An 18777-nucleotide genomic window follows, 5' to 3' on the forward strand; every position below is an offset into this window, starting at 1 on the left:
ACTGAATGAGGATTGAAGAACATGGCCTTTCTGGGGGTACACAACAGTTCAAACCAGCACATTCCCTCAGCCCAACTTTGCAATTAAAATCATTACCCTCCCCCCATGTGGGACATGATATCCAGGCATGAAAGACTCCCTGGCAATGTGTGACGTGATCCCAGAGATAAGCCTGGCTCTTACACATTGGATCAATAATGCCTGCCTGACCAAATGGGAAAAAAATTGTAACAAAATCAGTGGCTGAGAGAGTTCAAATCGTCGAGAGGCTATTCTGGAGGCTATTCTTTTACAAGCTTCAGCTAGATATTGCTATTTACCATGGTTTGCCAAACTCCAACCAAAACCATTCCTATCAATGCTAAAGAACACCTAGGGCTCTATCTGAGATTATACAAAAGTTCCATGCACTATGATTACTTTCCAGAAACCTACAATCTCCAGAGAAGTTGTTAGGCCAGATAAGTCCCGAAATCTAGAGGGGTCAGCTTCGCCAGAACATTAACTAGCTCCATACCCCTGTCCCATATTAACCACAGCCCTTTATAATATGAAAAAGTTAGAATGGGCATAGTTCAAATATCTCTAACGATTGGGAGAATGATCAAAGGAGGAGGAGTTATAACAGAGAAGATAGGATTCAACAAATGAGTAAGGCTGCTGAATCATTATACTGCTATTTCTTTTCGTTTCCATTATCTTGGAGCAGCTAGAATGAAGAACCTAAAATTGTGGAACTGTACTAAAATCTGTTTTAAAACTACTTGTTATCATGTACTTTGAAATTTATTGGGGTTTTTTTTGTATATATGTATTTCACAATAAAAAAATATATTAAAAGAGTCACCAGGAGTGTTGTATTTGGGGTATTTCAACCAATTGTCTTCTTGCCTCCATGGTTTCTGATGAGAAACAGACAATTTAATTGGGATTCCCTTGTACAAAACACATTATTTTTTCTCTTGCAGCTTTCAGAATTTGTCCTTTGCATTCATGGTGTGCTCAATATATGACAGTATAATTTTCTTCATGTTTATCCTTTTTTAAAAATTCTTTGGGCTTCTTGGATGTATGTATTCACATCTTTTACTAAGTTTGGGAAGTCTCTTTCATTATTTCTTTGACTTTTGTTTCTGTCCCCTGCTCTCTTGTCTCCTTCAAGGATTCCCATAATATATATATTGGTACTGTTGGTGGTGTCTTAGGCTGTTTTCACTTTTTATACTTGTTTTTCTTTTACATCCTTAGCCTGACTCATTTCAAGTGTCTTGTCTTAGATTTCACTGATTCTTTCTTCTGTCAGCTTCAATCTGGTCTGGAAATCCTCCTAGGAATGAGTTCTATTATATTTCTTTTTAAAATTCCTATTTCTTTAATGCCTCATATTTATTATTCATTGTTTCCCTTACATCCTGTAGTTGTTTCTCTGTACTTTATTTCATCTCCTTTAGAATTGTTAAGATCATATTTTTTAAGGCTGTGTTTGCTATGCCACATGCTCATCTTCTTCACTGATATTTTCTGGATTTTTTATCCTTTTCCTGTAGATGGACCATCATTTCTTATTTGTTTTTCTTGTCCCCTTGTTGCACACTATAAATTTTAATATTTTAAAATGTCTGCTGCTTCATTTTATAATCAACTGCTGATAAGACCAAGATATTCTTGATCTTCAGCCCTCCTACCAGGGAGGTTGAATGAATGTACAGGGTTTTCCCTGTTTTTCTGGGCCTGTGTCTTGGTCCTATGCTTTTGCTTGTTAGTCATTTGGGAATTCTCTTTTTCATAGGAGGTTATTTGTCCCTCTGTTTCCCAGGAGACAGCTCTAAGCTTTTGTTCTAGATTGTAAGCCTCTATATTTTCTTACCCTCCTTTTGTTGTTTCAAGCTGCTTTACCCCAGAGGGTGAATTCTTGGGTATGCTGGAGAGGACTTTCCTGGTGAAATGGCTAGGTACCCTCAAAGGGGCATAGACTGACTCCAAAGTACCCCGAGGACTGGGCATTAGGAAGGGTGCTGAGAGCCCTTTCCATAGCTCCTCAAAGCTGAACTTTCTTGGACTGCCCAGCAAATGCAGCCCTCCAACTGAACATCTCCTATGGCCCTGAAGAAGAGTAGCATTCTTAAGCCACCTCCACCATGGTCCCAGTCCCTGGCAGGCCAAAGCAGCGGCTACTGATGTGTTTGTCCAGGGAGGGTTGAAATAATGGTTAGACAAAGGGACCCTATTCTTGGCTGACTTTTAGCTCTCAGTTCTTTATCATATAAGCTTCTTCACTATGGGCATGTATGCTTTCTTCTACAAAGCTCATCCTGATTCTGAAGGATATAAAGAAATACTGAATATCTCATTTGCTTTATCTCACACCAAACACACAGTAGCTTCATCATCATCATCATCATCATCATCATCATCATCATCATAATATTTTCCATACCATTATGATTATGGAATAAAATTAATTTTTTCATAGGTTCATCCCATTTCCTTGTATTTTAATAGCTATACTTTATCTACATTGTCTGAACACAAACTATACTCTCCCTTTTTTAACTTTCATGCAATTTCACTTCTACATGTTACTGTCATGCCTAGAACTTTAAAATTATGTTTGTTTAGTTATTTTGGTTGTGCAAAGGTTGTTCTCTAAACTTCTTAGGAAGTGCCCATGGGAACCACAGTCCCTGATTCCTGGATGTTGATATATTTTTTCCTTTATACTTGAGAGTTAGTTTTTCTGGTATAGAATTCTTGATTCAAATTTTCTTTTATTTATTCTTGCATGAAGTGTTAATGAGAAAATGTCTGGTGATAATCCAATTTTCTTTCCACTATAAGCTTTCTTTTTGCCTAGATGACCAGATGATTTTTCTTTTGTTCCAAGTCCAGTAATTTTATAAGAATATATTTTAGTATTTGTCACTCTGGGTTGATAGCTTTTCTAACTTCACTTATTTTCCTATTCTGCTATTATGGTGATGTGTTGAAAAATATAGCAACTTGCTCTCTGAGATTTCCTGGTTTCTGTTCTTCTCTTAGAAGTTTATGTGGAACTTCTTTCCTTCTTGTCTATTGTCCCTATTTTCTCCACTGTAATTTTGTTCTCATTATGAGGCCTTAGCCAGAAGATAATTTTTTCTGATGAGTTTCAAGAGCTTTTGTGCTCAGACTATCCCAGGACCTATCAGCATTTACCAAGGAATTTTTTCATTATTTTGTACTTGGAGTGGCAAAACCCCTCCAAGTTTTAATTATTCTCAAATTGATCTAGAGTGTCTTTTAGTAAATAACTGTTGACTCTTTGGGAGATTTCCTATTACTTTACCCATCAGATGGTTCATTGGCTTCCATTTATCTTTTCCTGCACAAACTGTGATATATGGTTGTCATGTGGCTATTGGTGAACTGTCCTTACTAACTAGGAGGCATTTCACCACTTAAGTGTTATAAATTTTGTTCATGTTTTGTTTGTTTAATTATTTTAGTTTCTATATTGCTCTATTTGTTTTGAAGATTATCTAAATGTATGCCACCATAACCACTATTTCCCCAGAATTCCCAGGTTGTAATTAGTTTTAATATTCATTTCTTAATCAAAATTAGGAAATCCAAATAATCAGCCTTGGTCTCTACTCCTAAATAACTTAAAGTCCTTTGAAAGAAAATAACTGAATTATTATATAATAAAATATAATTTACTCATTCAACAGGTATTTACTGAGTATCTACTATAGGCCCTAAATTTTAATGAGTAATGAAATTAAGCAGAGGTAAGAAATAGGTACCTCTTCAAACAGATTTTGCATTATGGTTTATTGACGCTAGAAGACATATATTAAAGACATATTAAGTATTAAAAGAGAAAACATCAACCATAGATAAATGTTCTAAAAATAAAATCACGATTTTGATTGAAATTGACTTGTGTAGGATAGTAGGAGGCTATTTTATATTGAGTGGTCAGGGAAGTCCTCTCTAGGGAGGTAGTAGCTGAATTAGATCCCTGGTTGACAAAAAAAATTTATCCATGTGAAAATTTGAAGGAATATTATTATAGAGGAATAAGCAAGGATAATAATGCCAAGCCTCTTGCTAATCCGGTGCCAGGAAGAACAAAAAAAAGAGGCCTGTAACTACATACCAGCGAGAGAGGGAGGTTAAAGGTAAAATATGAGATGAGGTCAGAAAGGTAGGCAGGGGACAAATGACCAAGAGCCTTATAAGCTATGGTGATGATGTAGAATTTGATAATAACTGCTATGATCAGCAATGGTTATGTGTTATAAGCAAAGAAATGAGTTGATCTAAATCTCTCCGAATTCCACGTGGAAAATACAATGGACAAGTGAAATAAAGAGTCCAGTACTTCCCTTAGTGTGTTTGGTAGAATCTACCAAAAATGATGGTTTACATCAGGGAACAGCAATGAAAACAGATAAAAATGAATGACTTTAGCATTTATTTTTGTCGATCGATCCTATAAGAAATCCTTATCCTATAGAGTAAGTAATAGAATTTTTAAAAACGATGGTCCAGTTCCAAACCCTAAGAGTATTTCAATATTTACAGGTCTGCAAGAGAAAGAGGGGCCATGATAAGAGAACAAGAAGCCCCACCTACTGAGATAGGAATGAAATAAAGAGAGTAGTAGCTTAGAAGTCAGGAAAATAAAGTACTATTTTTTGAAAAGATGTCCATTGCGTTTAATAATGCTGAAAGTACAAGACAGATGAAAAAGATGTAGCTTTTGTATTTGTCAAATCAAAGTCATTAATATACTTGATAAGTACAAATTCAGGAAAATGATGGCTTCAGAACTCATGTGTAGTGGGTGTGATGATAGAGATTATACTATTTCAAAAAATTTTATTGTAAAGATGGTCAGAAAGGGGGTACCTGGAAAGGAAGTGGGAGGAGGGTCAAGAGATGACTTGTGTGTGTGTATATGTATTTTTAAAAGGATAATTGTACATTGATTGGAATGTATTAATAGAAAAAAGGAGAAATGGTTGTTTGAGGGAATTAGTAATTTCAGGGTCAAAATGTGTGGGAATATAAAAAGGAATGAGATCTAGAATGTGAGAACTTTTGGTAGACAATTGATAGAAACAAGATAGAAAGAAAGGTTCAGACCCAGGAAACTTGGGGTTTTGGGAAAAGTGGGTGAGGAGTTCCTATCTGAATGCATCTGTTTTTCCAGTGAGATATGAAACAAGAGTATTAACTAAGAAAGATTGTGTACACTTATTTCAATACTGTAGCATAGCATAAGACCAGGCTGTTGGAAGAAAAGTGTTTATGAAAAACACCATTTGTTGAGTAGGAAAGTGAACATTCCAAGGAATATCATGGGAAACTTTGTAAAATTCCATGTGAGATTTTGTTACTGATTTAAATGGAAGTCAGTCATGAGTGCTGCAGTTTTTTCACTCCAGAAATATTCAGCTTTTCAAGTATAGATATGAGAACAAAAACAAATATAAACAGATGAGGAAATCATGGGGGACCCAGAGAAGAAGTGGTATTTGTGCTAACTGTTGAAGGGAAACAAAATTTATTCAGGAAAACAAAGAGGAAAGGAAAATATTTGCAAAATGCATAAGTGGTTTAGGGAATGTCAAGAAATTTTATATGATTACACCAAAGGATATATCAATGGAGTGGATAACATGGAATGAAGTAGAAGAACCAGAAGGAATGGGGAAAGCTAGGGCAAGTTATGAGGTGCTTAATATGTTTATAAACACTATTCTTTAGGTTATAAGGAATCAAAGTAGAACTCTAAACAGTTAAATGGCACAATGATGCATAATAATGGGGAGGTTCATCTCCTAATTATTATATTTTATATACCATATTATTTCTTATATATGCCCAATATTTATATTAATTGATTTTCCTATCCTCATGAACTCAATCACAGTGCTTCTAATATGTTGGTTACTTAAACATACCTACTGTTTGAATGACTAAAGAACTGCTTTCTAAATATACACATTTTTTCCCATAGACAATCATCTGTTTACTGATTTCTTACTGAAAATATTTGAAGAAATATATGAATAGATATTCTAAATTATTTAAAAATTATTAATTTTAAAACTCCATCATTCTTTTCTTATCAATCTATTAAATATTCTTTTCTTTCATTTTTAATAAAACTCTATTGCTTTTCAAGATATTATTTCAGAAATTGCTATTCTAAGGAAAACTATAAATATTAGTGGCATTCCCCTTCTATATTATCTCAAATTCTTATTTTTTTTCCTCAGATCATTTACTGAGGAAATTAATCTTTTCTTTTTCAATGTTTAATTTTAGTTATTTATCTCCTTTGACAGTTTGTTTATTATAGTTAAAGTCTTCCAATTTTGATTGCTTAAAACAAAACTCCTGTCTGCAAAAATTGATTGCCTGAAAATCTTCCAGTCTATTCACTGGTTTTCATATATTAGAGATATTTTTTCTTATACAAAAGACCTATTACCTAATAATGCATGCCATTCTTACATCTTCTTATAATTGCCCCCCACCCCCAGCAATGTGAGAGCCTTCAAAATCTTAAACTATCTGTCCATATCCCTTCTACTTTGATATGCTCTGAAGTCCATATTCTGGCTAATTTTCCTGGTAAGCCACCATTTTCTTTCAAAGGGAAATTCATAAAGTACAGTGGGTCATTGCTATCTAATTATTCACTATCAGAGTTCTATAGTCTGCAGATGTCTAGGGAAGTATAAATTATCACAGTGAAAAAGTACAAATTAACTGACCACATATGTATTTTATATCTGTATCTAGGAACCTCTTCAAACACTTTTCCAACTTAATACTCCATTCTAGTACTTCCCACTGTGTCAGTCTGTTCAATTGCCTTTAACTGTTTCTTAGAGTTAGATATGTAAAATTTCTAAGTAAATTGATTTCAAGATGGAATAGTCTGGGAGTGATGTCATTAACATGCTGACATAAGACATCCCCTGGAAAATTCTACCCAGAGATTCATGAGAAAAAAAGACAAATCTCCCTTGCATATAACTCTGTAAGAAAGTAGAGGATTCAAAAATGCTGGATCAAAGAAAAAGAAAAATATAAGATAGGGAACTTCCATCCCAGACCAGCAGGTCCTCTTCCCTCCCCCTCACTTGGTCACAAACAGTTTGAGATGTAACCAGAGGCAGTGGCCAGGATCCTTCCCACCTCCAACCAGGTACACAGACTAAAGTAAGTACACTCACAGCAGTGAATTACATGGCACAGGGCAGAACACAAGCTGCTGAGAAGTGCTGAACACAAAAAGGCCCCAAGGAGGGGCTTCCAAAATGGAGAATTTAGGGAGGGAATGGCAGAAATTACTCCTTGCTCCAAAGCAGTGAGTAGCCAGGAAGAAACTGTCCTAATCAACTTTCTGAGGGTCTGGCAAAGAGGGGTGGACAGCACAATGCCCAAGGAAGTATGAATCAGAGTCTGAGAAACAATGAACAGAGCTGTATTTCTCTCCATGGCTCCTGGCACATATGCCCACCATTTCAGAGCAGCAGCATGTGACCTGATCTTTGTCTGGTGTGTGGTTGCAGCCTGGGATGTCAACAGAATTCCTCTGCCCCAAGTACAGAGGAGGACACATCCCAACACAGAACCAGATACTGGCTGGTGAAGTGAGAGGATGGTATCCACAGAGCTTCAACCCTTCTCTGCAGACACAGATGGGTTCCACTGTCTCAGTGGCTCCAGTGTTGAAACAGGTAGATGTGGAGTGTCATCTGTGAAGAAGGCCAGAATGTGCAGGAAAAAGACTTATCCCAGGGCCCACTGGAGTTGATCTGTACCCTCTGCATGGGTATCTGTCCCTGTTATGGCTGGAAAATACTGAAAATCCAACTATCAAAGAAGTGCCTAACTATAAAACCAAGCAACAACAAAATCCTAAACAAAAGAAAGACTCTGACCTTAAGAGTAAACCCATTAAGATAATCAGATGACCAGATATCAGAAAATCACAAGACATACTACAATGCAAGAAGATATGGTCCAGTCAAAGGAACAATTAAAAAGTCAGAGCAGATACATAATATGGAACTAATCAAAGATGGTCAAACAAATCTCTTAAACAAATTCAACTAGATGCCTAGAGATAAAGAGTATTAAGAAGATACTCGGTAAGCATAAACAGGAATTTGAAAGCATAGAAAAATAACAGATCTTATAGAAATGGAAGCCACCCTAGATGAAATTGAAAATATACTAGAGACACACAACAGTTGATCTGAAGAGGCAAAAGAAAGGATTGGGGAACTAAAAGATAGAACAACCAAATTTGAACAGACAAAAGAACAAATGAAGAAAAAAATGGAAAAATTTGAGCAGGGTCTCAGGAAAATGATTGACAACATGAAGTGCACAAACATGAATCATAGATGTCTGAAAAGGAGAAGAGAAAAAGGACAGGAAGAATATTTGAGGAAATAATGGCTGAAAATTTCTCAACATTTATAAGAGAAGTAATTGTGCAAATGCCAGAAGTCCAATGTACTCCTACCAAAATAAGCCCAGATAGACACTCCAAGACACATCCTAATCAGACTTTCAAATGTCAAAGAGAAGGAGAAACTTCTGAGAGCACCAAGGGTAAAGTAATTATCATATCAAAGGGAAGCCAAGTAAAACTAAGTGCTTATTCTCAGCTGCCATGGAGGTGAGAAGGCAGTAGTAAGATATATTTAAGATACTGAAAGAGAAAAATTGTTCCACCAAGAATTCTTTATCCACCAAGATTTCCTTCAAATATGAGAGAACGTTTAAAATATTTACAGAGAACGAACTCTCTCAGCTTCTCTTTAACAAGAGACCTGCCCAACAAGAAATACTAGAGGGAGTTTTGCTAGCTGAAAAAAAGAGACAATAGAGAAAGAGTCTTGAATGAAAGCATAGAAATGAAGATTATCAGTAAGGGTAACTAAAAGGAGAAAAAGAGAGAAAAACAGATATGGTAAATTAAGCCAAAGGATAAAATGGTTGAAGTAAGGACTACTTTTATGGTAATAACACTGAATGTTAAGGGAAAAAACTCCCCAATGAAAAGACACAGATTAGTAAAATAGATACAAATATTCTCCCACTATATGTTTTTAAAAGAGACCTATTTTAGACACAAAGATACAAACAGGTTGAAAGTGAAAGGATGGAAAAGATATTCCATACAAGCAGTCACCAAAAAATAATGGGGTAGTGTTTTAGTTTGCTAAGACTGCCAAAGTGCCATAAATCAAGAAATGGAATGGCTTTTTAAAGGGGATTTATTTAATTACAAATTTACTAATTAAAAAAGGCACACAGCAACATCTGCTAGGCTGTTCTCCCCACTTCTAGGTTCAAACTGCTTTCCCCAGGGCATGTCCTTTCTGCTTCTCCAAATGTCAGAGTCTGAGCCAGCTCTGAGCTCTGAGCTGAGTTGTGCTGGGCTGTACTGAACTCCATGGAGCTGTGCTGAGCTGTTTCGCTGTTTTTCTCTCTTCTGACTTCTCCTATTAAGCCTCACTGCAGAAGGCATTCCCCTTTGCAAACCATAGATGTGATCAGCCTTAGAGGAAATTTGCATGCTGATGATTTAAATCCACAGCAACAGAACAACTGGATACCATTACCTGGCCAAGTTGACACCTGAACCTAACTAATACAGGTAGCTATACTATTATCAGATGAAAATAGACTTTAACTGCAAAATGCATGAGACAAAGATGGACCCTATACATTAATAAAAGGGGCAGTTATCCAAGAAGAAAAAATAAATCATAAACGTATATATATCTAATCAAGGTGACCAAAGCACATGAGGCAAAGACTGGCAAAACTAACGAGAGTGATAGACATCACACAATAAAGTGGGAGACTCTCTACAACACTCTCTACAATAGACAGAACACAAAAACAGAGGGTCAATAAGAAAATAGAGAGCCTAAATAAAGCATATATAGAACGATACACCCCAAAACAGCAGGATATACATTCTTCTCAAGGGTTCACAAAACAAGTCTTAATAAATTTGAAAAGATTGAAATTATACAAAGTGCATTCTCTGATCATAATGGGATGAAGTTGGAAATCAATAATAGCTGTAGAACTGGAAAATTCAGAAATATTTATGGAGGTTAAACAACATACTCTTAAACAATTAATGGGTCAAAGAAGAAAATTGCAAGAAAAGTCAGTACACCTCTCAAGATGAATGAAAGCAATAACACAACATATCAAAACTTATGGGATACCATCAAGACATTTAATGAGAAGGAAATGTATTGCCCTATTTGCCTACATTAAAATGGAACAAAGAATTAAAAACAGTGACCGATTTGCTCATTTAGAGAAGCCAAAGAAAGGACAGCAAATTAATCCAAAATCAAGTAGATGGAAAGAAATAAGAAAGCTTAGAGCAGAAATAGATGAAATTGATGACAAAAAAGAAGAGAGAATCAAAAAAGTCAAATTTGGTTCTTTGAGAAGATCCATATAATTGACAAACCCTTAGTTGGACTAACAAAGATAACAAGAGAGAAGATGCAAATAAATAAAATCAGAAATAAAAGTGGGTCATTACCACAAACCCCAAAGAAATAAAAAAACTTCCTAAGAGGATACCATGAATAATTGAATGCCGGCAGGCAGTTCCCTAGAAACACACAAATAACCTACACTAACTGGAGAAGAAATAGAAGGCCTAAACAAACCAATCACAAGAGATTGATTCAGTCATCAAATGCCTCTCAACAAAGAAGTCACAGGACCAGATGGCTTCACAGGTGAATTCTATTAATCATTCCATGAAGAATTAATACCAATCCTGCTCAAACTCTTGCAAACAATTAGAGAGAAGGGAACACTAACAACTCATTCTAAGTCAACATCCCCATAATACCAAAGCCTGATAAGGATACTATAAGAAAAGAAACTACAAACCAATCTTTCTAATGAATATAGATACCAAAATACTTAACAAAACAATTGCAAATTGAATCCAACAATACATTAAAAGAGTTGTACACACTGATCAAGTGGGTTTTATCCTATGTATGCAAGGGTGGTTCTGCACATGGAAATCAATTAATGCAATACACTGCATTAACAAATCAAAGAGGGGGATACTATATCATCTCAATTGATACAGAAAAAGGCATTTGACAAAATTCAGCTTCCTTTCTGAATAAAACCACTTCAAAGGATGGAAATAAAAGAAACTTCCTTAATATGATAAAGTACATATATGAAAAACACACAGCAAACATTATACTCAATGATGAAAGACTGAAAGCTTTTCCCCTAAGATCAGGAAGAAGACAAAGATGCTCACTGTCACCATTGTTTTTCAGCATTGTGCTAGAAGTCCTGACTGGAACAATTGGGCAAGAAAAAGAAATAACAGGCATCCAAATCAGAAAGGGAAAAATAAAACTTCCAGTATTCTCAGAAGACATGATCCTCTATTTAGAAAATCCCAGAAAAATTATGATAAAGTCAATAGAACTAACAAATGAGTTCAGTAACGTAGGAAATAAGATCACCACACAAAAATCAGTAGTGTTTATATACACTCTTAATTAGTTATCTGAAGAGGTACTCAATAAATAACACACAATAACAACTTAAAGTATCAAATAACTAGGAATAAACTTAACCAAGCATGTAAAGGACCTGTACACAGAAAATTATAAAACATTTCTAAAAGAAATCAAAGGAAGACCTAAATAAATGGAAGGGTGTTCTGTGTTCATGGATTGGAAGGCTAAATGCCAATAAGATGCCAATTCTGCCAAATTGATCTACAGATTAAATGCAATGCCAATCAAAATTCCAACAATCTACTTTGTAGAAATGGAAAAGGTAATATACTTGGAAGGGTAAGGGGCTCTGAATAGGTAAACACATCTTGAGAAAGAAGAATGAAATAGGAGGGTTCACACTTCCTGACTTTAAATATATTATAAAACCACTGTGCTCAAAACAGCATGGTACTGGCATAAAAATAGGCATAATGATCAATGGAAGTGAATAAAGAGCTCAGAAACAGACCCCTAGATCTATGGTTAATTGTTTTTTTTTTTTTTTCAGTCTCCATGATTAATTGGTTTTTGATAAGCCTCCCAAGTCTACTCAACTGAGATAAAACAGTCTCTTTAATAAATGATGCTGGGAGAATTGAATATACATATCTAAAAGAATGTCCCCTATCTCACTCCCTATATAAAAATTAACTCAATTAACAAAGACCTAAATATGAAAGCCAGTACCATAAATCTCCTAGGAGAAAATGTAGTGAAACATCAAGATCTTCAAGAATACTTCCAGATAGGTGATAGTTTCTGAGACCTTATACTCAAAGCACAGGCAATGAAAAGAAAAAAAAAAAAGATAAATGTGACCTCTTCATAATGAATATTTCTGTGCCTCAATGAACTTTTCAAGAAAGTGAAAAGAGAGCCAACTCAATGGGAGAAAATATTTGGAAACCTCATGTCTAATAAAGGTTTGATATCTGCAACATACAAAGAAATCCTGCAATTGAACAATATAAAAGACACTTCAAATTAAAAATGGGCAAAAGAAATGAGTGGATGTTTTTCCAAATAGAAAATACAAATGACTAAAAAGCACATGAAACAATGTTCATCTTCAATACCTATTAGGAAAATGCAAATCAAAACCACAGTGAAATATCATTGCACACATATTAGATTGGCCACCAATAAACTGGAAACCACTCATATCCTGCTGATAAGAATGTAAAATGGTGCAACTACTATGGAAGAGGATTCGTTCATTACTCAGAAAGCTAAGTTACCCTATGACCCAGAAATCCCACTCCTCAATATACACCCAGAAGATCTGAAAGCAGGGATGCAAACAGACATTTGTACACCAATATTCTATAGCAGCATTGTTCACAATAGCCAAAAGATAGAAACAAACCAAATGTCCATTAACCAATGAATGGATAAACAAAATGTGGGGTTTTTGTGTGAATATATATACATATGACATGAATATATATATATATATATATGATACATTATTATTCAGCTGTAAGAAGAAATGAAGTGAGCCACAATTGCTATGGCTGCAGTGTCACAGAGAGCCCAGACTTGGTGCACTTCCTCCTGGGCTGGGCCTGGCATGAGCAGAGTCTTCCCATCTGTGAGCCCGCTCCAAGAACATTCCACTGGCTGCCTACTACTACCTGTAGGCATTGGGCAGGGGCAGCTACTGGGAAGTGATGCTTGTGAGGGACTGGCAGGATGGCAGGCAGTATGTCAATGAAAAACTAAATTTCCAAACTACCTCCACCCAAGAGCAGCAAGCTGAACAACAGGAAGCACAGCTCTTGTCTCAGCTGAAGCATCCCAACCTACAAGAAGTCATGGAAGGGAAGGGACGATGTGTTCTACATTGTCATGGGCTTCTGTGAGGGAGGTGATATATACCAAAATCTCAAAGAGCAGAAGGGCTGGTTTATGCCTGAAAATCAGGTGGTGGAATGGTTTGTTCAGATGGCCATGGCTCTGCAGTACTTATGTGAAAAACACACCTTTTATCTGAAAACTCAAAATGTCTTCTTAACTAAAACAAATGTCATCAAGGTGGGTGTCCCAGGAACTGCCTGAGTTTATGAGAACCACTGTAACACGGCCAGCTCCCTTATCTACAAATCCTACTACATGAATCCTGAATTGTTCTTAAACAAAACCTGCAATTATAAGTCTTATGTCTGGGCTTTGGGATGCTGTGTTTATTAAATGGCCACCCTGAAGCATGCTTTCAATGAAAGCATGAATTCTTTATTGGATTACTGAAGGAAAGCTGCCCCCCCATACCAAAATGTTATAGCCCAGAGCTGTCAGAATTGATAATAACACTGTTGAGCAAAATGTCTGAAGAAAGACCATCTGTGAGGAGCATCTTGAGGCAGCCTTACATAAAGCACATAATCTCCTTGTTTGAGGCCACAAAGGCAAAAATTTCCAAAAATAATATAAAAAATGGTGACTCTAAAACCACTGGCTGCAGTGGTTTCTGAGAAGTCTAAATCAAATAATGAAGTAATCCATCTCCAACCACACGCTTCTGAGAGCCCCAAGACATATATAAAGAGTGAACACAATGTTTGTCCTAGTAAAAACCCATGGTCATTGGCTCATCAAAGACATCTGCTAGTCTGAAAGGCCACCCCTGCACACCAGGCCTGAGCACAGTACCGAACAGTCACTGGCAATCAGCAGCAGGGATTGAGTTGCTGATGAATGTATTATAGAAAACAGGACAGAATTTACCCTGGATTACCACCATACAGTTTTGGGTCTGAACCCTCCCTGTCTCAACCATGATGGCAGAAAAGAAGGAAACATATTGTGCATAGCAGGGAAAAGAGACAATTTCAAGAGGTTTCTCCCTTACTTTTGCCTTCTCTTTTCACCGTTGGAAAAACAGACTTTGTGTCAACACAAAAAGATTCTGAAAACCAAAGTAGGTTAGCCACTGGGTCTGTGAACAGTTAAAAGAGCAATGAAGTCTCACCATCAAAGGATTGACCATTATCAGCAAGAGAGAGGAGGCGAATAAAGCAGTCATAGGAAGAGATGTTGCCTGCAGCCCTTCATTTCAGAGAAATTCTCTGAGTGCAACAGGGCTAGAGAAAGCACAGGAGGAAGGCTGGCCCATCTCTGCCCGACAGTTCTCTTTTGACTGCAGTGCTGCTCACGAAAAGAAATCGATCCATTGTCTGTCAGAGGATAAGAGAAGTTCTTCTGCAAGTTCAACTAATAAATCTGATGGGGATTTAAGGGAAGGGAAAAGTCACGCAAATAAAATGAAGTGGCTTGATACAATTCATGGCTCAGATCCTGAAACTGGATTCTAAAGAGAGGTGTGAAAATCTCCCAGTACCAAAACCAGTATCAGGGTTCAAACTTCATCGGAAATATTGGGATACGCTGAAATACTACATGGAAAAGTTGCAGAAGAGGCAGCGGAGCTCCATTTTAAAAAGCTGCCTTCAGCTATCATGCCAGGTTCTGAAAAGATGAGGAGAGTAGTTGAAGTATTGAGAGCTGATGTTGTCCCAAGCCCCAAGGGTTCAGCTTTTAGAGCAGGTATATGATCTTTTGGGGAAAGAGGCACTTTTGGGGAAAGAGAACATGGGTGATAAGTTTATGATTTCCAATGGCATAAAAAGCTCACCAGTTGAAATTTTTTGAAGGAAATATGAATTTTTGAGAATTTGTTCCAATCTGTTGCCATAACTAAAAACTTATTTAAATAATTTTGGGCTTAAAAAACAAACAAACATGACTTAGGGGCCATTAGGCATGCTTATATTTCCCTTGAGGGTTTCTTACTGAAAAAAAATTGTAAATTACAGAGTAATATGAATCAAACTTACAAAACAAAGGAAAAGAAACTTTATCATATCCTCTTTATAAATAAAAATTTTTTATCAGACATTTGTTTGGTCACTTTTTTTTTGTATGCTATATGGCGGGGGTCTCATTTCATTCATGTGGGTATCCTGTTATTGCAGCACCATTTGTTGAATTTTATTTGTTTGATTTTTCTTTGTTTCTTTGCTTGTTTGTTTTGTTTTGGGGAAGTGCCTTTGGCTGGGAATCGAACCCAGGTCTCCTGCATGGCAGGTGAGAATTCTACCACTGAACTACCCTTGCACCCCCATTTGTTTGGTCACTTTTAACTGAGCCTTAAACCACCAATTTTATATCTACAACTCTATTTTTTAAGGTACTAATTAGATTTAAAAAGGGCCATAATAGGTTAGATTTGAAGGTTTGCATTATACTATAGTGATAAAAGCAACATAATATATCCAGTGATAATACCTGTTACTGTTAATACCATTAGGTAATAGTTGAAATTTTTTTTAAAAGTCATTTCACAGTTATAGAAGTAAATTGGAAGAATATCAAATTGCATTTAGTACTTGAACACTTGAATTCCTTTTTTATACGTGATGGATGTTTAACATTTTCATTTAATATGAACCTTATTTAGGGAATATATTTTGGCTTTATAAACCAAAATGTTGCTAAAAACTGATTTTCTAGATTTATTCTTCTATCAGCAAAACATTTCTTAAAGACTAATTCCTTTTGGAATTAATCAATTTATAAGTAAAGTCCAGATCCTTTTTAGTTTGTTTGATTTTTTTTTTTTCCCATGGTCTGGAATTGAACCTGGGTCTCCTGCATGGAAGGTGAGCATTCTACCACTGAACTACCTGTGCACCCTTGTTGGCTATTTTTAATGAATGTCTCCTGAAGTTTGCCTTCATGTTCAGCAAAATATTGGCTGTCTTCCCATGTTTTAAATGTATGATTTGCACCCTATGTATTAATTGTTTAATAAGGGATAATACCCATCTAGAATTTTTTTTATAAAATGAGAAAAAAAAAGAATGAAGTCCTGAAGCAAGCAGCAATATGGACTAAACTTGAGGACATTATCTTGAGTGAAATGTCAGACACAAATGAACTAATTATATTATACAAACCCATAGACATAAAATCTAAAATAGAGAATACCAGGAGATAGACTGTGTCTAGAAAATGAGGAGTATTTGCTTAATATGTGCAGAACTTTTAACTAGGTTGAATTTAAATGTTTGGAAGTGGACAGGCGCAATAGCATATTATTATGAGTATAATTACCAGTGCTGAGTTGTGTGTGAATGCAATTGATAAGGGTAGTTTAGAGTTATGTATGCCACTGTAAGGAAAATTAGAGGTTAAAACGTGGAACTGTATGACACAGTAAATCTTTTAGTGGATGATGAGTGATTAACAGTACAAATAGAAAAGTTTCCTTCCATGAACAAGAACAAATGTATGAAATTATTATAAGGAATTAGTAATAGAGTGGTATATGGAAAAATGCAGCAATTACAAACTGTGGACTATAGTTAACAGTAATATTTTAATATTGTTTCATGAACATAACAGATACAGATATACCACACCAATGTTGGGGGTCAATGACAGGGTAGGATAAGGAATATGGGATGCTCTGTATTTTCTTTTTTTTTTTTTGGATAGAAGTAATGAAAATGTTCTAAAATTGATTATGGTTATCCATGTACAACAATGTGATCATACAGTGAGCCTTTGTTTAATTTGGATGGATTTTATAGCATGTGAATCTATCTCAGTAAAATTGCCTAAAAAGGAAATAGTCAATCACATAAAAAAATAGCAATTACATAAAGTTCATAAGAAAAAAATGGAGATCTGACATTACTGACAAAGGTATTGATAAAGGAGAGTCTAAGAGTTATACCAGTTAAAAATTAGAGGACAGCTGAAATAACAGGAATGGTTAGATCAAAAAACCCTTCAAAAGAAAGCAATATAAAATAGTAAAGGACTGAAAGAGACCCTAGGTAAATTGATAAAACCTTTATACATGGTTTTTGGCAACAATTACTCTCATTTCCTAGCTGTCAGAGTCAAACGGAGATTGATATATTATTGTGTTTCCTATTTTGTTGTACAGATTATGACTCTTATCCTTCCCCAATGCAATATTTATCTCTCTTGGTTCTATGAAATATTGTATAATTATGATTATATTCTATTTTTGTTAAGTGAGATGAAAAATGATTTAATTTTTTAATTCCTTGTTTAAGATAAAAATCTATCCTTAAACTTCTCCTATTAAAAAGGTTCATTTAATATGGTCTCTTTCAGAAATAATTATCCTCATTAAATGAGGGCATCTATACATTCAGTGGTTTCCTATATGACTTTTCTTTTTAAAAAAGATTGGAATCTTTTGTCAATCATTTCAATTTGACATTATTGTTTTAGATAACGGTCCTTTATTTTAATATACTAAGAGTTGGATTTGACTGATAATTTGCCACAGATTGTATCAGACTAACTCTTCTTAAAAGAAACTAGTCATTATGAACATGTGGTGTTATTCCAGTACAGGGCACTTCCATTAAACATTTCATTTAAAGAAATTTAGCAGCATCAAGGTATCTTGCATCTAAAGTATATTCCTGAGATTACTGGGGACTCAAGGAACTGGGAGAATTAAATGAAACATCTTCAAGCTATAGAGGAATTGAAACATATGTTTATTTGGTTGCTACCATGTATTTACATTTCTACAAAATGATATCTGGCAAACATATTTCAAACAAGTGTCCCTGAATATACCTAGTATAAATATCTGAATGTTTTCCTTTTATGTATCTTTTGTTTCTCATGATCAAACAGGTGTGTGTGCATCCCTGTGTGTATATGTGTTCCTGATTTCAACCTTAGCTTTTTCTGGTGTCTCTAATTCAGTTTATTTTGTTTTTGTTATTTTTACAGAAATTGTCTTATTTAATCTGGTGTTTTTCCCTTTCAGAAAGAGTTGGTCACTTTGAAAAAAATTTCTATTGTGGAAGCTGAATCTAAGTGTTCTTTTTAAATCCTTCACAACTACTTGTATTTAGCATCATCATATCATGTGCCTTTTTAAGTAACAACCATTAATTAACAATTTTAAATATTGTTCCAGAAGACAGTTCCTACTATTAAGACCCTTTTATAGTTAAGGAAGGAAATGCAGACAAGCTCTAGAGAATCCATTTCAAGTTAACATAAACTATTCAGCATATAATTGCTGAGAAGCACAAAGCAAGAAAGAGATTAGTGGGGTATTAGATTAGTCAGAGTTTCTCATCTTTGTGATAAAACAGCACCGTACATGCTGTCTCAAGCTTTTGAA

The 18777-nt window shown here is 35.3% G+C and overlaps 1 long non-coding RNA gene and 2 pseudogenes across 2 annotated transcripts in view; 2 read left to right on the forward strand and 1 right to left on the reverse strand.

Moving 5' to 3' along the window:
• LOC143684756 (uncharacterized) overlaps positions 1-18777 on the reverse strand; it is a 588096-nt gene that overhangs the window by 11934 nt on the left and 557385 nt on the right. The gene's annotated exons all lie outside the window — the stretch shown is intronic.
• Positions 13372-14161, forward strand: LOC143682262 (serine/threonine-protein kinase Nek4 pseudogene; annotated as a pseudogene).
• Positions 14289-15261, forward strand: LOC143682266 (serine/threonine-protein kinase Nek4 pseudogene; annotated as a pseudogene).

Source organism: Tamandua tetradactyla, chromosome 5, assembly GCF_023851605.1.
Source record: "Tamandua tetradactyla isolate mTamTet1 chromosome 5, mTamTet1.pri, whole genome shotgun sequence".
In the NCBI taxonomy this organism is placed as follows: domain Eukaryota; kingdom Metazoa; phylum Chordata; class Mammalia; order Pilosa; family Myrmecophagidae; genus Tamandua; species Tamandua tetradactyla.